This window comes from Anas platyrhynchos, chromosome Z, assembly GCF_047663525.1.
Source record: "Anas platyrhynchos isolate ZD024472 breed Pekin duck chromosome Z, IASCAAS_PekinDuck_T2T, whole genome shotgun sequence".
In the NCBI taxonomy this organism is placed as follows: Eukaryota; Metazoa; Chordata; class Aves; order Anseriformes; family Anatidae; genus Anas; species Anas platyrhynchos.
The window spans coordinates 57,515,960-57,533,514 of record NC_092621.1 but is presented as its reverse complement, the minus strand read 5'-3'; the positions used below and the strand labels follow the sequence as shown (position 1 = coordinate 57,533,514).

Below are 17,555 nucleotides of genomic sequence, written 5' to 3'. Positions count from 1 at the left end.
ATATTGCCTTCTGAAGATGATTTTAGTCTGATTTTTCCTGCTGCCTCCAAAGTGTGGTGGAGTCCTCTCTGAACCACTTAGAACTGTAAGGGAAGACAGCGGCTAGCATACCAATCATATAGTCCAACCATAAACAGCAAACAATTCTTGATATTGATATGTGAATCAATCCATATAACATGCTTGCAAGCACTGGTTAGTATGCAAAATCTAAATCTAGTGTCTGATAAATGTTTTAATGTTTGTAAATACGCTGCTAATCTTATGCCTAGAGATAAGTAAGTGCTTCCATAAAGCCAGTCATCAGAAAACCTTTTTTAAAAAAATTCTTTAATAGGCATTGCTTGTGTGCAGGGGAGCAGTATTTTTTTTTTTTTTTTTTGCCTTATTCTTTTTGCCTTAAGTGTTTTTTGCCCTTATTATTTTATTTAAAACCATTTGTCATTAGTCTAAAATTCCTTCAGATTTTCCCCTGAGAACCCTAAAACAGAAGGTGAGAACATGGACTCAGTCAGGGTATCATTTTGTCAGTATTCGTTGTCAGCTTTTGTAGATTCAGTTACTGCTCAGATAAAAAACCAATTTGATCAAATGTTGAACAATGGTAAATCTGTGCTTTCATATATATAAAAATCTTACTTAGTGGGAGAATGGATTAAATTTTTCAGATGGGCCAAATGTAACTTAGTTACATTAATTTGGCATAGGATATTTCCTAAAATAGAAGTTCTTTACAAATTGTGCATTGTCCTCAATCCTTTATGAGGCAAACTGATTTGCTAAAGGTAAAAATGATTTGAATGGACTCTGTTCTAGCAAATTGAGTTTATTTTGCCTAAAACGTTAAAACATTCTGAAGTACTGTGTAATAAAACAGCTCAGCCTACAACCAAATAGTAAAATGCATCTGGAAAAAGAACTTAAAATCTTGTCTCTAAGTACCCTGACTGAGTCAGGAATTTCTGAAAATGGACTCATGTACATGCATACTACCATCTTAGGACAACACACATGCTTTAAATTAAGGAGAAAGTGTTTTGTTTGATTGTTTGTTTTTTGATTATTTTTTTCCTTTAAATATTTTGGAAAATGAATATCTCCATTTTCTGTTTTTGACTGAGCATTCTCTAGTAGACGGTCTTGCTTCAAATGCCAAAATATATATTTCAAAACGTGTGGTTGTTTTTTTTACTTAGTCTGATGTAATATATGAGCTAATTTTATAACGTACACTTGTATGTCTGAAAATTATATGTTAAAGAGTCTGACAAACAACAGAATCTGCATCAACACCAACCACATATTGTTTCTTTCATCAGAAATTTTGTTTATTTATTTATTTATTTTAATGTAAAAAGCACATTGTCATTGTTGTTGCTGTTATTGATTGTGTGATCTATTGTCTCTTGTCCTGCACGCCTTGGCATTTTCCTACAAGAAAATATTTATTGCAGACAGCTTATTTCAGTCAGTGACTTATTGATGTATGTTTCTTCTGTGATATATGTTTTAAATACATGTAGGTTTATAAATTTTAAAATTTAAATGTTTTTAAATAGGTTTATTTTTTTTTCTTTTTCTGTATGCTAACAAAAACACTTGTGAAATAGAGTTTTCACTGACTCCAAAGACTTGGGCTTTGCAGGGAAAGCCTCCTTTCTAATATGTCCTTTTATGTTATATCTAACGTGGCCACTGAGTAGTTTCTGGCTGGAATATTCACACACATATGACCTAGCTTTATTACAGGCCTGTCAAAACATGGGCCTGCAGTTTCACAGGGCATTGTGCTATTTGTCCCAAACCATCCCTTCGAGCATGAATCAAAGAGTTATTAAATTCTGAATAACATGAACTAACAGCTTTTCCTGATCGTGGTGGAATACATCATAGCTTCTTGAATCTTTCAGATGAGGAGAATTTCACACATCTGATTTCTCTATGCTGTGATTTGCTTAGAGAAGAAAACAAAAGCTTTACAGAGACTCAGACTGAGAGGTAGGAAGGATTGTGAAGGCTTTACTTCACTTTTGCTGATTTATTACTTTTTTATTAATAATAATAATTATTATTTATTTTCTCAAGCCATGTAATAAAAACATGACATACAAAAGTCAAGGGGAAAAAAATCTAATTGTCTGGTCTCTATCAGATGCCTAATGGCATCAGATGTTACCAGTTGTTACCAGTGTTATGGAAAACTACTGGCTTTAACATCTGCTCTTACACACCTCCTTAGCTGAACAGTCCAGAAGCTTGGAAAGAAAGTCATCCAAAAGGCTGCCATATTGGCAGCCATGTGTTGAAGGATGTCAGTAAGTTTAAAAGATCAAGGAGATGAATTTACATATCCACCTTCCAATTTATTTATTTATTTATTTATTTATTGGGGAAAAAAAAAAAAAAAAAAAAAAAAAAACACAGGAGAAGCCCAGATATTCACTTCAGCTGTTGCTGTGAAACCTCAACTCCCATTTCAACTTCATTTATACAGCTGAGAAGACCAACTGTATAAAGGCTTCAACTGGGAGCTCTAGTTTTAAATTGTTTTCACATCTCAGATACAGATTCCCTGCGGAAGGACATCATCACCTTGTGTTCAGAGTGACTTGTCACTGCATGAAAAGTCAGAGCAGCCTGGGGCTACAGGTGAGGACTGATTGCCCACAGAAATGGAAGTGGAGTAGAAATGGAGCGGCTGGAAGGAGAGGGAAGGTATTCATTACAGCAGAGTTAATTGTGATTGTAGGGTACCAGCTGATGTGGTAGCTTGCTTCAGTTAATGTTCTTTCAAGACCTGAGACAGAAATCAGAGATCAGCTTTAGTTAATATGGAATTGGAACATGCTGATGTAGTAGTTTTCAACTGCAAAGTCATGAAGAATTGAAACTACAGAGGAGTAAGTCTTCCAGTCTTGATTGATTAAAATGAGTCTTTCTTAAGAGAAAGATAATAGTAGCTGTAATATGGAACAACCCCTTACAACAGAAAGATTAATGCCCCAAAGACTTACTGTACCAAGGACAAAAAAAAATTGAGATAAGAATAAACTGTACTTTAATACAGTGACTGCAAATTCAAATTGCCTAAAATAATAAAATCTTAATCCAGAATGTAAATAAAGAAGATGAAGATACATACTGTGATAACAAGCAGAAGACAGTGCATTACCTGGCAACTGGTAAAAAAGATGCAAGAATTGCGGCAGGGTTTGCATGAGCTGTTCAGCACCCATAGAGCATGTACAGTGTGTGTAAAGAGAACATCTGCAGAGCAAGCTTAAATGTAAGATTTTTACTTCTACTTTCCTCTCCTGGTGAATATAAGAATGAGATGTGCTTCAATAGAGCACTGTACTGCTAAGCAAAGTTATTCAGCATGGTTTTAAAAGCTTTAAAAGCTTTACCTTATGAAAATGCTACTTTCCTTGAAGAGTAAGGGATCAAATCCATCTTTCAGGAGTTTGAACACATTTCCCAGTGTTAAGGGAGTGCTCAGTAAGGTAAAATCTAAAGCTGAATGTAAGTTAGTGACACACAATCCAATCAGAAAAACTTCCAGTGTCATAAAGCAGACAAAGCAAAATAAACAGGCAGTGCTGTGGAGGTTAGGCAGGGTGAGAGGGGAGAGAGGGATGGTGTGGAAGAATGAGGAAACAACACAAAATCAAACAGAGAAAATGTTCTTTATACAAACCCAAACACTGGTGGTCTTCAGGAAGAGATATCCTTCCTTTGGGGACAAAAAAAAAAAAAAAAAAAAAAAAAATCATTTGTGTGGTGTAGAATCTTTCAGCAAAGAAACAAGTCTGTGAACATGTAACAGTGCAAGATTCTATTTCTTCAATTTGTTTGTTGGGCAATAAAACAGAATAGCACAGATTCTCAGATTAAAAATTAATCTAACAAGGAAAAGGGATTTTTTGAAGCAAGCCTGAGCTCATTTGTCACCAACTTGTTTGCTGACTGTCAAAGTTGCTTACCAATAAGCACATATTTTTCTTCAGTCTCAGTTCTAAAATCATCACCCTAGTAATGCTGCATTGTGAGATGCACACCTCAAATCTTCATAATCCGAGATGCTGACAGAAATGCTTGGAGGAGTCTTAGATTCAAACTACATCCTGCACTAAGTTTTCCAGGGAAACTCTGAGAAAGGTGCTGCTTTGCAATGGTGTGATCAAAACCAGGTAATACATCACAGGTACTGAGGGTCAATACTCTCAAATGGAGGAAGACTCTTGTATCATACTATAAAATCTGCAAGCTATCTATTTTTGGGGAAGCCAGCACCACATGGAACTCATCAAAAACTACTATTATTGCCAAAAGGGCTTCCCAAGCTCCTCCTCGAAACTGAGAACAGAATATGCCTGTGCTCCATATCAGACTTCAGACTGGTAGAAACTGGCCTCAGAACAAATTCAGCTGCCAGGGGAGGACTGACATAGCACACTACAGCTCTGTTCTGTGTCCTTTTCTCTTTGCTTTGCATGCTCTTTGTTTTGTTTTGTTTTGTTTGTTTTGTTTTGTTTTGTTTTGTTTTGTTTTTTGAGGCAAGGAGGTGGAGAGGAAGCACAGACCTAGACATGGCACATCTGTGATATGCATTATGGAAATTCTCAACAGGGAACATACAACTAGACAACAGTACTTTACAGAAGCTGAGCAAAAGCATTTCAAATGATTTGTTTATGGCACAAATCTATATTAATTATCTACTTTTGTCTAGCCTAGGCCCAAGAGAGACTTTACCCCTATTCAACTATTCAGTCAGCTGAAATAGACATATAAAAACCATTTGTCAAAATGCTGCCCAGATAGGTGGTAATTTCCTGTTTAAGCACTTTGAATGTACATTTGTCTCTCTCTGTAATTAGAGTATTTTTACATTCTGTGGTTTACTGCACTTCATGTGTGTGTGTCTGTGTGTGTGTATATATATATCTATGTATATGTTCTTTTTCTTCAGACAATAATCTTTTTCAGGAAGGGCTGAAACAGGGATTTCAAAATCAAACATCCCTTTAGCTTTAATGTTAAAGTTCACAGTCTGTTATAAGCTTGGTAAATCAAATTTTCTTTCCATAACATTTCTCTGAACTATAAAAATATTTACTATGATCTTTATTTCCATCAAACATAGTTATATTTGGTTTTGTGACATAATTTGTTTTTAAGAGCACTAAAACTTAAAGTATTCTAAGCAAAACTAAAAAGTCCTCTGCATTTTATTTAATGCAAATCATATTTTTAAAAGTCAAGAGAAAAAGTCTCTGAAGTTGATACAGTGCTTACATTTTCTTCAGATGAAAAAGTCTTAAAATTGAAAAGCTTTTAAAGGACTTCTATAACTGTGACCAGTTAAGATTTTGTATGCTTTTCCTGAGTCATCAAAATATGGGAAAAAAAAATAAATCCTCTACACCATCTTTGAGCAGGTTACAACTAATAGTATTAGATTATTAATGCAATTTCTATGGGATATGTTTGTGTTTTTTTACTTTTATTTTTATTTTTTTCAGCCTGAGAGATAATATTTGATGAAATGTACTTTAGTTAAATTAGTTATCTTTCATGACATGTTTTTTTTATATTTAGTTGGTTCATATTTTGAGTATAGGGCTGGAAGGCAGGAGAGCTGAAGTGATATCCTAACCCTGCTGAAGTCAATGAACATTTTAGCATTTTCTTCAGCGGAATCAGAAACTAAACCTTAGATTTACTTCATGCATTACCACTGATCTGGGTGGCAAAAGGAAAATTGCATTACATTGTGTGTTTTTCCTGCCCCAGTCAGCATCAGTCTCTCCTATGTGAACTGTAATTTTGGAATATTTGCCTATCCTTTGGGAATTTAAATACCTAGTACCCTGATTATCTATTGCTGGAATGCTAAATTCCAGTGTGCAGAGAAATAAAATAGAAAGGGGAAGGAAAAAAAAATAAAAATAAAAAATGAGAGAGGCTATTATGATATTAATGCCCTTTAGAGATAGAAACTTGCCCTTCCTAAGCCACTGCTTAAAAATCTTACTTGGAGTGTGATAGACCAGCAGTTTTGCCCTCTCTTAAGCATGAGGCTATGGAGTTTCTCTTCCTTCTTCTCCCACTCAAACTTTGAAACTGTCATCAAAAACTACCTTGAAAAAAATGAACTCAATCACAGCAACACAAGCTGAGACTACAGCTTCACCAACAGGTTACCACAGGAAAAGATGTACCGTGAATTTGCATTGTCTGTTGGATGTTATACAGTAACTGTTTGCACAGGCACTCTTATCACCAGTGAATACAAGATCATTTTGAGGTAGCTTACCTGTCAAGAAAAAGGGGTTGCTCATTCAACTGCACATACAAGCCAGAAAACCTTCTCAGATGGAGGATTTGAGTCCAAATCCTTTGTATGCTGGGTGAGTGCAGAACAGATGAAATTACTTGTAGTTGTAACCTCACCTACCAACCAGAAAGTCAGTTTTGTATATAGCAAGTTTCCTTTTGTTGAAACTTATAAAGATGCCACAAAGTGTTGTTGAATTAGTTTTCCAATTAGAGGGGGGAAAAAACGGAGAAAAATTCACAACAAGCCACAGTCATGATCTCAGCAAATGCCTCAAAGTGTTGCTGTCAAACAGAGATAAGTAAGAAAATATAGCTTAAGGCATATGGGAAGCTCTTTTGTGTGATTTTTTTTTTTTTTTTCCTAACACAAAGCAAGAAAAGTCAGGCAATTTTGTAGTATCTATACATTTTAACCACCATTAAATTAAGCAAAATTAAAAATAGCGATAATAAAAATGGGAATTAGTTTCTAAAGTATGAATGGCTCCTGCTGTGGTTTGAATTCAAACAAAAGCTTCCATCTCTACCTCCAAATCTACAGTGCCTAGGTGGATATCCTGCTGGGAACTATTAGTAAAATGATGGTTCTCACTAGGAGATCATTCATAGTTATTAAAATATAGTAGAACCTTACAAATCCATGTACCATATAGCTTCTCAGAAAGAGATTTTTTTTCTTTCCATTTCTCAGACATGGAAAATTCATACAGCAATCTCTCATTTATATCTTCTCTACGATGTGTTTAGGAAACATATTGCTCTGCATGTAGTAATGAGTTAAGGAACATTATAAATCAATGAAAATAAAGCATAGCTTTTCAAATGAATGAAAAATTTATTTAATACTATATCTCCCTTGCTTTTCTAATTGTGATTACCCATTTGCAAAACCAAACCAACCAAACAAACAAAAACCCCAAAACAAACAAGCAGACCAAATAATTTCCACCAAGCATCCTCTACATTAATAGATGTAAAGCCAGAATTATTATCTGTTTCAGATAGTTCCTTAAACTTGATTTCTGCTGTGAAAACAGAGGAGTTGATAGTCGGCTGAATATGAGCCAGCAGTGTGCTCAGGTGGCCAAGAAGGCCAACAGCATCCTGGCTTGCATAAGAAACAGTGTGACCAGCAGGGCTAGGGAGGTGGTCGTCTCCCTGTACTCGGCTCTGGTGAGGACGCACCTTGAGTACTGTGTTCAGTTATTGGCCCCTCGCTACAAGAAGGACATCGAGGTGCTTGAGCGGGTCCAGAGAAGGGCAACGAAGCTGGTGAGGGGTCTGGAGAACAAGTCCTACGAGGAGCGGCTGAGGGAGCTGGGCTTGTTCAGCCTGGAGAAGAGGAGGCTCAGGGGCGACCTTATTGCTCTCTACAGGTACCTCAAAGGAGGCTCTAGCGAGATGGGGGTTGGCCTGTTCTCCCACGTGCCTGGTGACAGGACGAGGGGGAATGGGTTTAAGTTGCGCCAGGGGAGTTTTAGGTTGGATCTTAGGAAGAACTTCTTTACTGAAAGGGTTGTTAGACATTGGAACAGGCTGCCCAGGGAAGTGGTGGAGTCACTTCCCTGAGTTAGAGATGATCTGGAGACAGTTTGGACCTAGACTTTGTTGTATGCATGAGCAGAGCTACCCCAATGCTAAGGTTTGTCAGTGATCCTTCTTCAACTTCTCTTCTGCAATATGAGCATCAATTAGCATCGTAAGAAGGTGTTTGCAGTCTTTTTAAAGTATCACTAATTTCCCATGACTCCTAAGGAAAGTCTCAGAGGGGCTGGACTAATGAAGGTTTTATTGATTAACTCTCACAGTCTGGCCTGGGAATACTTAAACCCTGGGCCTAGGTTTAGCGTTGATAGAAAATATGTCCCGTTCCCTTTATGAAGAAAGGAGTTGGAGGTTAGTGTAATCAGAGATGGGAGTTCTTACTGGAGTTTTAAAAATTTACATTTAAATTGTGTTTATTATTTACAGGTTGCTAATCTGCAAGCATGCACATATGACCAGAAACATTTTTGACTTTCATTCATTTAACCAAAAAGAAAATTTTAAGTAAACAGCAGTCTCCTTGCTGATCCAAAGCAGAATATTATCAAACCGGTGAAGTGAACTTGGGGCTTGAGCACAGGTGCAGGTACCTTCAAGCAAAGCAGACAACTGTTAGTCTTCCTTTTAAAAATTATTTTTTTCTTTGGCTGGCACAGGAAGGATGAACCAAGGCAAAAGACAGACATAAGTATTTCTTACCTCAGTTTCTTCAACATGAATGCGTTAATCATCCTCCTACATTAAAGTGGTTTCTTGTCCCTTCTCTAGACTCCGCTTTTGTTCTTCCTTCTTTTTCATTGAACTAGATACATAACAGTTTCCTTCTCTGACAGTTCCAGAATGATTAATCTGTCCATCCCCATCCTTCTTCTGTATCTACTTCCTTTCTCCCATTTTCTTCTATTAGTTTCCAAGTGTTCTCTAATCCTTATTTCTGCTTCCTATTTTTTTTCTGTTCATCCCAATTATAAAAAATACAGGATGATCATTTTCCCTGAAGGCAGACTGTCTTGAGTCTCACTGAAAACAAAATATGGGTAGTAGTGCTCATCATTATTGAATTTCATGCATATAGCCTCTAGGAATATGATGGTCATTTTGATTTAAAGCAGTGTGTTTTTAGCCTTCCTGAAAGGCATAGTAGCTGACAGACACTTTGAATTAGCAGAAAATTTGCATATTTATACCAAGGTCTATGGGACATTCACAACATCCCATGTCACAAAGGAAATGAGGAGATCATGACAGCTGACAATGTCCTGTTTTAGGTTGACCTCTCTCTGCATGATCACTCTTCTTGAATATTAATCTAGTTTATATTTCACAACTGTAAAAAACTGTGCCTGGATCAGGGAAATCTGCAATGCAATAACTACAATAGTGTGTACCCCTAAATTAAACATCCTTCCTTGCTGTTACACTGCAAATTCAGCTGGGGACCTTCTGCACGGGTTAAATACATGACTGCAGAAATAATGTAAAGTAGAGAATATGTCTTAATTGGGATTTAGTTTTAACACTATCTAAGGACCTACTGTAGCATTTTTTCTAGAAAGAAGTTATCTTCCTATCACACACACAAAGACACTGCTCAGAGATTCATGTAAGCTTATTGCAACTGTCTCTACACTATTGATCCTGCAGTTGTTCTGTAAAGCAATTGCAAACAGTAAGTCATCATTGCATGTTAGTCACAAGAACAAAAGTAGCAATGAATTTGAATACAGATTCTGACCTGCTTTTAGTGTCTTTGAACATCATAAGAAATTTAAGCATCCCTAACCCAAACCTTGAATCTTAGACAGTGGAATAAATGCAGTTTACAATACAGAAATGCTTACTGGTTCATCTTTAATTCTACAGCACATAGGAAAGCTATTGCATTATAAAACTGATGTATTTGAAATGCTGCTATTTGCAATACTAGTAATGCTTAAAATGTAATATAAGACTATGTTTCTAGTATAATAGCAAGTAGATTACATTTCAAAGAGAAAGACATCTTAACAAAAGCATGTATGGATAATGACAAATAGAGGCACAGAAGATATTCATAGTTTGTAAGAGTATTTCTTTTGCACAGTATTAGTGTTTTGTGCACATTAACTTAAGCAAACAATGGGGATGTCTGGTATCTTTGCTTTAGCCATGAATGGAAATATTTAAGGATATTGATGTTTGCATGAAAACAGATCTAAGTACCAGTTTTACTTAAAAATATGATAAAGAATCATTCAGTGTTTTAAATGATGTTTCTTCTATACAACAAAACTTGAATAGTTGATACTATTAAGCATGTTGCATACAGCAGAGTTTAAATTTGTTAAGCAAAAGCAAGAATAAAGCATATTCCTGAAATAGAAGCATGGACATGACCTTGCTACAATATTAAGTATTCTGTAGGAAGCTATTAAACAAGAATCAGATACGTATACTCACTGTAATTTGAGGAGATTTACATTAGAGTCACACACACACACACACACAGTAGTTAGAAGGGACCTGAAAATGTTGCCTCATCTGTACTTCCATCATGAGTTAAGAATCCAGAGATTTGTGTAACTTGGTCCAAAAGACATCCAATGACAAAAATGTTATAGCTTTCTCAGGCAATCTCTTTTAGTATATCTCTATCCTCAGTGTTAATGAGGACAGAATTAAGTCAGAAGATATTTTCTGGGCACCCACATTCAACATGAGATAGTCTTAATGCAAAAAAGGCTTTATATGGTAATATGTTTCAATGAATGTAAATGTCTCAAGTCTTGAGCTACTTTTTTCAGCATGAAATGCAGCCTTTTCAAGAACTCTTTGCCGTAGGAACTAATTAGCAGTCTGAAATTTGAAATGCTTAAATGCATGATTATTTGTATTATTCACATTTTTGCTCCTCCAGTAGTCTTCATGAAAGAAATTTTTCTGTCATCACCAGCTGCCATGAAATAGGATTTACTGAACATGTTTCTGGGTCCACAGAGCTAAGCCATTCTTTTAATTCATATAAAATAAACCATACTATTTGATATAAACTCTATTCATTATTTAAATATCATTAGATTGTATGAGAAAGAGGAAAGCATTTCAAGGCATAATTTAGATAGCTTGTTAGAGTTATGAAGTGCTGTTGATGATACATTAAAGAAAGGTAATTAAAGGAATTGGTGAAGTGCTAGACATGAATGTTTAAATTCTTTATATGGTAAACTCATTTTGTATTGTAATAAACTTTGGCATTGCAAATGAAATACACCACCTGGCCCAATTATGTTACATATATATAATATATCTGTATGCTATATACCTCTGCCTGCTACTTAATATATGTAAGAGCTGAAGGATAAAGGTATATTAGGAGGGAGTCACAATATCATAGAATAACCTGAGTTGGAAGGGAACTGCAATGATCATCAAGACCAACTCCAGGCTCCACACAAAACCGTACAAAAAATCAGACCATGCATCTGAAAGAATGGTCCAAATGCTTCTTGAACTCTTTCAGGCTCGGTGCCATGACCACTGTCCCAGTGCCATGACCACCCTCTGGGTGCAGAATCTTTCCCTAACCCCCAGCCTGATCCTCCTCTGTCCCAGCTCCATGCCATTCCTTTGGGTCCTGTCGCTGTCCCCAGAGAGCAGAGCTCAGCGCCTGCCCCTCTGTTCCTCTCATGAGAAAGCTGCAGGCCACCATGAGGCCTCCCCTCAGCATCCTCTGCTCTGGGCTGAACAAGGACGTCCACTTCTCCTCATACATCTTTCCCTCTGAACCTTCTCCAACTCTGTAGCCTTCTTTGGGACACTCCCTGATAGTTTTGTGTCCCTCTTATATTGTGGTGCACAAAATAGCACCCAGTACTTGAGGTGAGGCTGCGACAGTGCATACCAGAGCAGGAAGTATCTCTTCTTTTGACCAGCTAGCTATGCCATGTTTGATGCACCTCAGGGTGTGGCTGGCCCTTTTGGCTGCCAGGGCACACTGCTGACTCATGTTCAACTTGCCGTCAACCAAAACCCCCAGATTACTTCCTGTGGGGCTGATCTCCAGCCTCTCATTCCCCAGTCTCTATGTATAGTCAGGGTTTCCCTTTCCAAGGTTCAGAATCCAGCACTTGCTCTTGTTAAAATTCACATTTGGTGATTCCCCATCCCTTTAGACTGTCAAGATCTCTCTGCAAGGCCTCTCTACCCTTGATGGAGTCAACAGCTCCTCCTAATTTAGTATCATCTGCAAACTGAGTATGCATTTTAGTCCTGTATCCCAACCATTTATAAAAACATTGAAGAGTACAGTCCCCAAAACGGAGCCCTGGGGAACCCCACTCATGACTGGCTGCCAGCCTGATGTAACCTCATTTACTGTAATCTTTGAGCCCAACCCATCAACCAATTGTTCACATATCATATTATTCACTTGTCCAGCTGTATGCCAGACATTTTATCCAGAAGGATACTGTAAGAAACAGTATAAAAATTTTGCTGAATTCCAAAAAGATAGCATTTACCAGTTTCCTTTGGTCAACCAGATGGGCAACTTACCATAAAATGAAATTAAATTGTTAAACAGTACTTGCCTCTCATGAACCTGTGTTGGCTGCAGCCAATGACTGTGTTGTCTTTCAAGAGTTTTTCCATAGCTCCCAGAATAATCTTCTCCATCACTTTACCGGGCACTGAAGTGAGACTGACAAGCCTGTAATTACCAGGGTCTTCTTTCTTGCCTTTCTTGAAAACTGTGACTACATTAGCCAACTTCCATTCAACTGGGACCTCTCCAGATTTCCAAGATCATTATAATTGAGAAAGGTCTCATGATGACATCAAACAGCTCTTTCAATGCTGTGGGATGAATTCCAGTGGGCCCCATGGATTTACGTGCATCCAGCTGGAGCAGCATATCCCACACAAGTTCAGAGTTGGCTGGGAGCTTATTGTTCCTGTGGTCACAGTCCTCCAACTCAGGGCTCTGGGAATCCCAGGGTCCATCATAGATGTTAAAACAGAGGTGAAGAAGGAATTAAACATCTCTGCTTTGTCTATATCTCTATTTGTGAGATGACTAACCTCGTCAAATAACAGACCAATATTATCTCTGGTGCTCCTTTTACTGCTAACATACTTTAAAAAAAGCCACTTTTGTTGTCCCCCATCATACTTGCCAGCTTCAACTCTCGATTAGCTTTGGCCTTGCAAATTTTCTCCCAACACTGTCAACAGAATCTTTGTGCAGCCTGATCTTGCTTTCAAAATTCATACTCTTTCCTGTTTGTGGTGGTTTTACTCAGATGGGCAGCCAAGCTCCACCACACCTGCTCTTTCACTCCCTCCCTTCAAAGAGAAAGGGGGAGAAGACAGGATGAAAAGAGCTCAAGGGTTGAGATAAGGACAGGGAGATCACTCAACAATTATAGTCATGGGTAAAACAGACTCAGCATAGTGAGATTTATATAATGTATTACCAATTACTAAAAAGCTAGAAAAGTGGGGAATGAAAGAAATAAAAAACATCTTCCACCCTCTTCCAAATGCTTCACTCAGGCAGCACAGGGGAATGGGGGAAAAGGGCTTGAGATCAGTCCCTTGTGCTTCATCTCCGCTTGGTCTCCACCGCTCCTTCACAGTCACTCCCTGCCCCGCTCCCCGTGGGGTCCCTCCCACGGGATGCTGTCCTTCCCTGAACTGAGCCTGCGGGGGCTGCCCACAGGCAGCAGCTCTTCAGGAACTGCTTCCACATGGCTCTGTACCACGGGGTCCATTCCCTAGGAGCTTTTTGCTCCAGCATGGGTCCTCCACAGATAGCTGTGGGGGCAGCTCCCCCCAGACCCCCTGCTCCTGCGGGGGCTCCTCTCCACAGGCTGCAGCTCCAGCCCGGGGCCTGCTCCTGCGGGGGCTCTCCATGGGCCACAGCCTCCTCCAGGCCACATCCACCTGCTCCACAGGGGACTCCTCCACCCATGGGGGGGCTGCAGCATGGAGATCTGCTCCATGTGGGACCTGCAGGGGGGACAGCCTGCTCCACCAGGGGCCTCTCCCTGCACAGGACGCAGGGGAACTGCTGCTGCCTGCCTGCAGCACCTTCTGCCTTCCTGCTGCACTCACCTGGGGGTCTGCAAGGCTGGGTCTCACTACTCACTCCTAACTCTCCCATCTGCTGTTGCCCAGCAGGTTTTTTTTATTTTTTATTTTTTTTTCCCCTTTCTTAAATCTGCTTTCACAGATGCACAAACAACATCACTTATTTATTCTGCTCAAAGCAGCAGCAGGTCCCCATTGGAACTGGATGCAACTGGCCCTTATCTAATATGGGGCAGCTTCTGGATTCTTTTCACAGAGGCCACCCTGGAACCTCCCAGTACCAAAGCCTTGCCACATAAACCCAATACATTTTTCCACCCAGCATTCCAGGATGAGATCCCATTCAGACAACTGGCCTTCTGTCCCAGTTGCTTGACTTCTGACACAATGGAATTGCCTACTCCTGTGCTCTTAAAAAGTGATCAGCATCTACAGACCTGAATACATTTAGGGGGCCTTACTAGTTTCTTGAGCAACCTACAGTCTGTTCTCCCAAAATCTAGTAGCTCTTTGACAATTTTTTCATACAGTCAAAGACATTAAACTCAACAGTTCCATGATCACTGTGGCCAAGACAGCTAACAATCATGAATTCCACTATGCTTACAAACAACTAACTGTGTTTAAAAACAGAGCAAGGAGGGCATCCTTCCTTGTCATCTCCCTTAGCACCTGTATCAAAAAGTTATTCATCATACTTACAGAACTCATTATTAAAGCATGCCTTGGGAAAGACTGATGAAAGATCTCATCAATAAATATCTGGAGGGAGGGTGTCAAGAGGATGGAACCAGATTCTTTTCAGTTGTGTCCAGTGAGAGGACAAGAAGCAATGGGCAAAAACTGAAGCACAGGAGGTTCCGGCTGAATATGAGGGGACATTTCTTTACTGTGAGAGTGACAGAGCACTGGAACAGGTTGGCAACAGAGGCTGTGAAGTCTCCTTCTCTGGAGGGAAGGATAACCTTCTGTTCACAACCTGCCTTATCTTCTCTTCAGAATCTGCCTGGATGCCATCCCACACAATGTGCTCTAGGTGATCCTGGTCAGCAGTGGGGTTGGACTAGATGATCTTCAGAGGTCCCTTCTAACCCCAGCCATTCTGTGATTCTGTGAAAGTTTTTTTTTGTTTGTTTGTTTGTTTGTTTTCATTGTTGTTGTTGTTTTTTCTCAATATCTATTCTCACTAAAGTATAAACAAATAGTTTACATTTTAATAATTGAATAAAAGTATTGGATACTTGATGGTTCAGGGCTTATAGCCAGAATATTAGACAGATTCCTCAGGAGTGCTGGGAGGATCACACAGCACTCATAATGGTATTTAAAAGCACATATATATTAGTAAGTAAATAAATAAATAAAACATACAAAAAAAAAAAAAAAAAAAAAAAGCAAGAGAACATACCAAAACCACAATAAAAAAAAAACAGTCCTCTTTCCTGGATGAGACTGTTGTGGCTCCCTGGATGTAGAGTCAGTCTGAAGTCAACATTTTTGGCCTCTTCAAATGGTGGAGATGGGTTATAGGAAGACTGGTTGCAAGCAGGTGAAGCACAGACAGAAAAGTGCACTGCTGATCAGAGATTTTCCTCGTGGCACCCATCCCCATTAGTTTTAAATCCTCTTGGATGCAAGTAGGCCAACCTTTGTGTGGGGTGAAGATCAGTGTGGGGTGAAGTCAGGGGAGCCAGGTCTTAACCTTAAGGGGGTAGAAAGTGCAGCTGAAAGCATAGAAGCAGAAGGCATGTTACTTTCTGAATATGCACATGGCCTGGCACAAAACCAAGAATGGGTGTGGCTAATGGTGATATTGTAAGCTGCCATTGGTGGTTGTGGTACTGAGTAAAACCACCACCGCAGATGAGAGAATTTGGGATCTTCTGTATGCATTGTGGTATCTGTTACTGATGAGCCAATCTAACTACAAAAACAATGTAAAAATAATGTAAAGTATGAAAAAGAGTATTACAAGTATTCAACAAGGCAGACAGGACTGATGTAACCCTAGCTTTCATGCCTAACAAGAGATACAGTTTTTACAACTGTGTCAAGATAGGATTTTGCATTGAATCTATTTGTTTTTCTAGAAGAAATTTTCTAATGCCAATCATACCAAGTGAAATTTGAAGTTCACACTACTAAAAGATAGAAAGGGTTTTTCTCCTTTTGCTGCTGATGCTATTGAGGTCACTTTCTGAGACTAGGTTATCAGAGCTACAGCAGAGAAGAGCACAGAAAACATAGCTTCATCTGGCTTGTATGAAAGGAAATTGCAAAGTTTCCTTTCCACTGAAGCTGAATTAAACCTTTCCTACTAAAGAAATTGATTTTTAAGGCATTAAAACTACTACCAGCCCTGACATTCTCAAGGACTTCCCAAAACCTTTCTTCACTTTAAATGCCTGTGAGTGAATATTCTCTTGGGTAAGAAAAATCCCTACTAATCTCCAAATTTGTTTGCTTCTTGCTGTGAAATATCTGATCTTAAACAGTTCTGGAGACAGCATTTCAGACTACATACACACAGGGAAGGTTCTGTCATCCCACATGTGGGTAGCTCCCTTAAGTTAAGAGGAGAAGGGTCACACTAGATTTGTCACAAAACCTTCCTGGATCCTCGTGGGAGAAGAGTGAATGTTTCTATTGAAGCTTGCTCCATAAATGCAGACTTAAGTGCTATAGGCAGATCCCTGTCACACCGAATAAGGACGGTGCAGGACAGCCCAGTCACTTTGAAAAGGGTGAAATGATACTGAGAAAAAGGGGATATAGCTCACGATTTCTCTTTCATGTTGCATTATGCATTCGAAAGTCCTTTTTCTTTTTTTTTTTTTTCTTTTTTTTTCTTTTTCTTTTGAGGGGTTGACTTTCAGAGAAATCGTCCCAGCAAAAGTTGGCAAGTCATGACAATGTGCATGATGGCTGAAAAGGGTCTGAAAAGGGTCGCCGGGGTGCAGGGGGCCAGGCTCCGGGACCAGCCTCCACGGTCACTGCCGCTCGCCTCCCCTGTCCTCCTGCCCACGCCGCAGTCCGTTCTGGTGCTGCGAGGTTGGGAAAAACCTCCCGTGTGCATCGGGAGAGAGGAGTTAAAAAAAGAAATAAAGAAACCCAGAGCAAAACAGCAGCAGAACACAAAACCCCCATGCTCAGGAGAAAAGGAAGCTTACACTTTCTTTGCGATTGCATCGCGAGCGGCAGCGGCTTTGTGCGGAAACTTTCCGAAACACAGCGGCGGACGGGGTGCAACGCGCTCCAGGGCAGAAAGTCGCCCCCTCCCAAATACAGAGGGGCTACGGCGGGAGAGGTGGGGGCGGGCAGACGGCCCGGTCCCGGGGGATGCTCCCCGTGAGCCGAGACCCCCCCCCAGGTCCCCACTCCGCGGCGCCACCTTCGGGAACCGGGGTCCAGGGTCTGAGTCTGGGGTCCGGGGTGTGGGGTCTGAGGTGTGGGGTCCGTGGTGTGGGGTCCGTGGTGTGGGTGCCACCCGGCCGTGTCCCGCCGGCGGTGCTGGGTGCCCGCCCCCGTGCGGCGCCCATTGGCCGCGCTCCGCCCGCCGCCACCGCCCCGCCGCGGGGAGGGAGGCGCCAGCGTCGCCC

The 17,555-nt window shown here is 39.9% G+C and overlaps 1 long non-coding RNA gene across 1 annotated transcript; it reads right to left on the bottom strand.

The window, feature by feature from the left end:
• Positions 1-369: 369 nt before the first annotated feature.
• Positions 370-17,525, bottom strand: LOC113840417 (uncharacterized). Its single transcript, XR_011805765.1, has 3 exons — positions 17,127-17,525; positions 3,698-15,680; positions 370-2,797 (listed from the first exon to the last, which is right to left on the bottom strand). It is a non-coding gene; the product is annotated as an uncharacterized lncRNA (long non-coding RNA).
• Between the last annotated feature and the right edge of the window lie 30 nt (positions 17,526-17,555).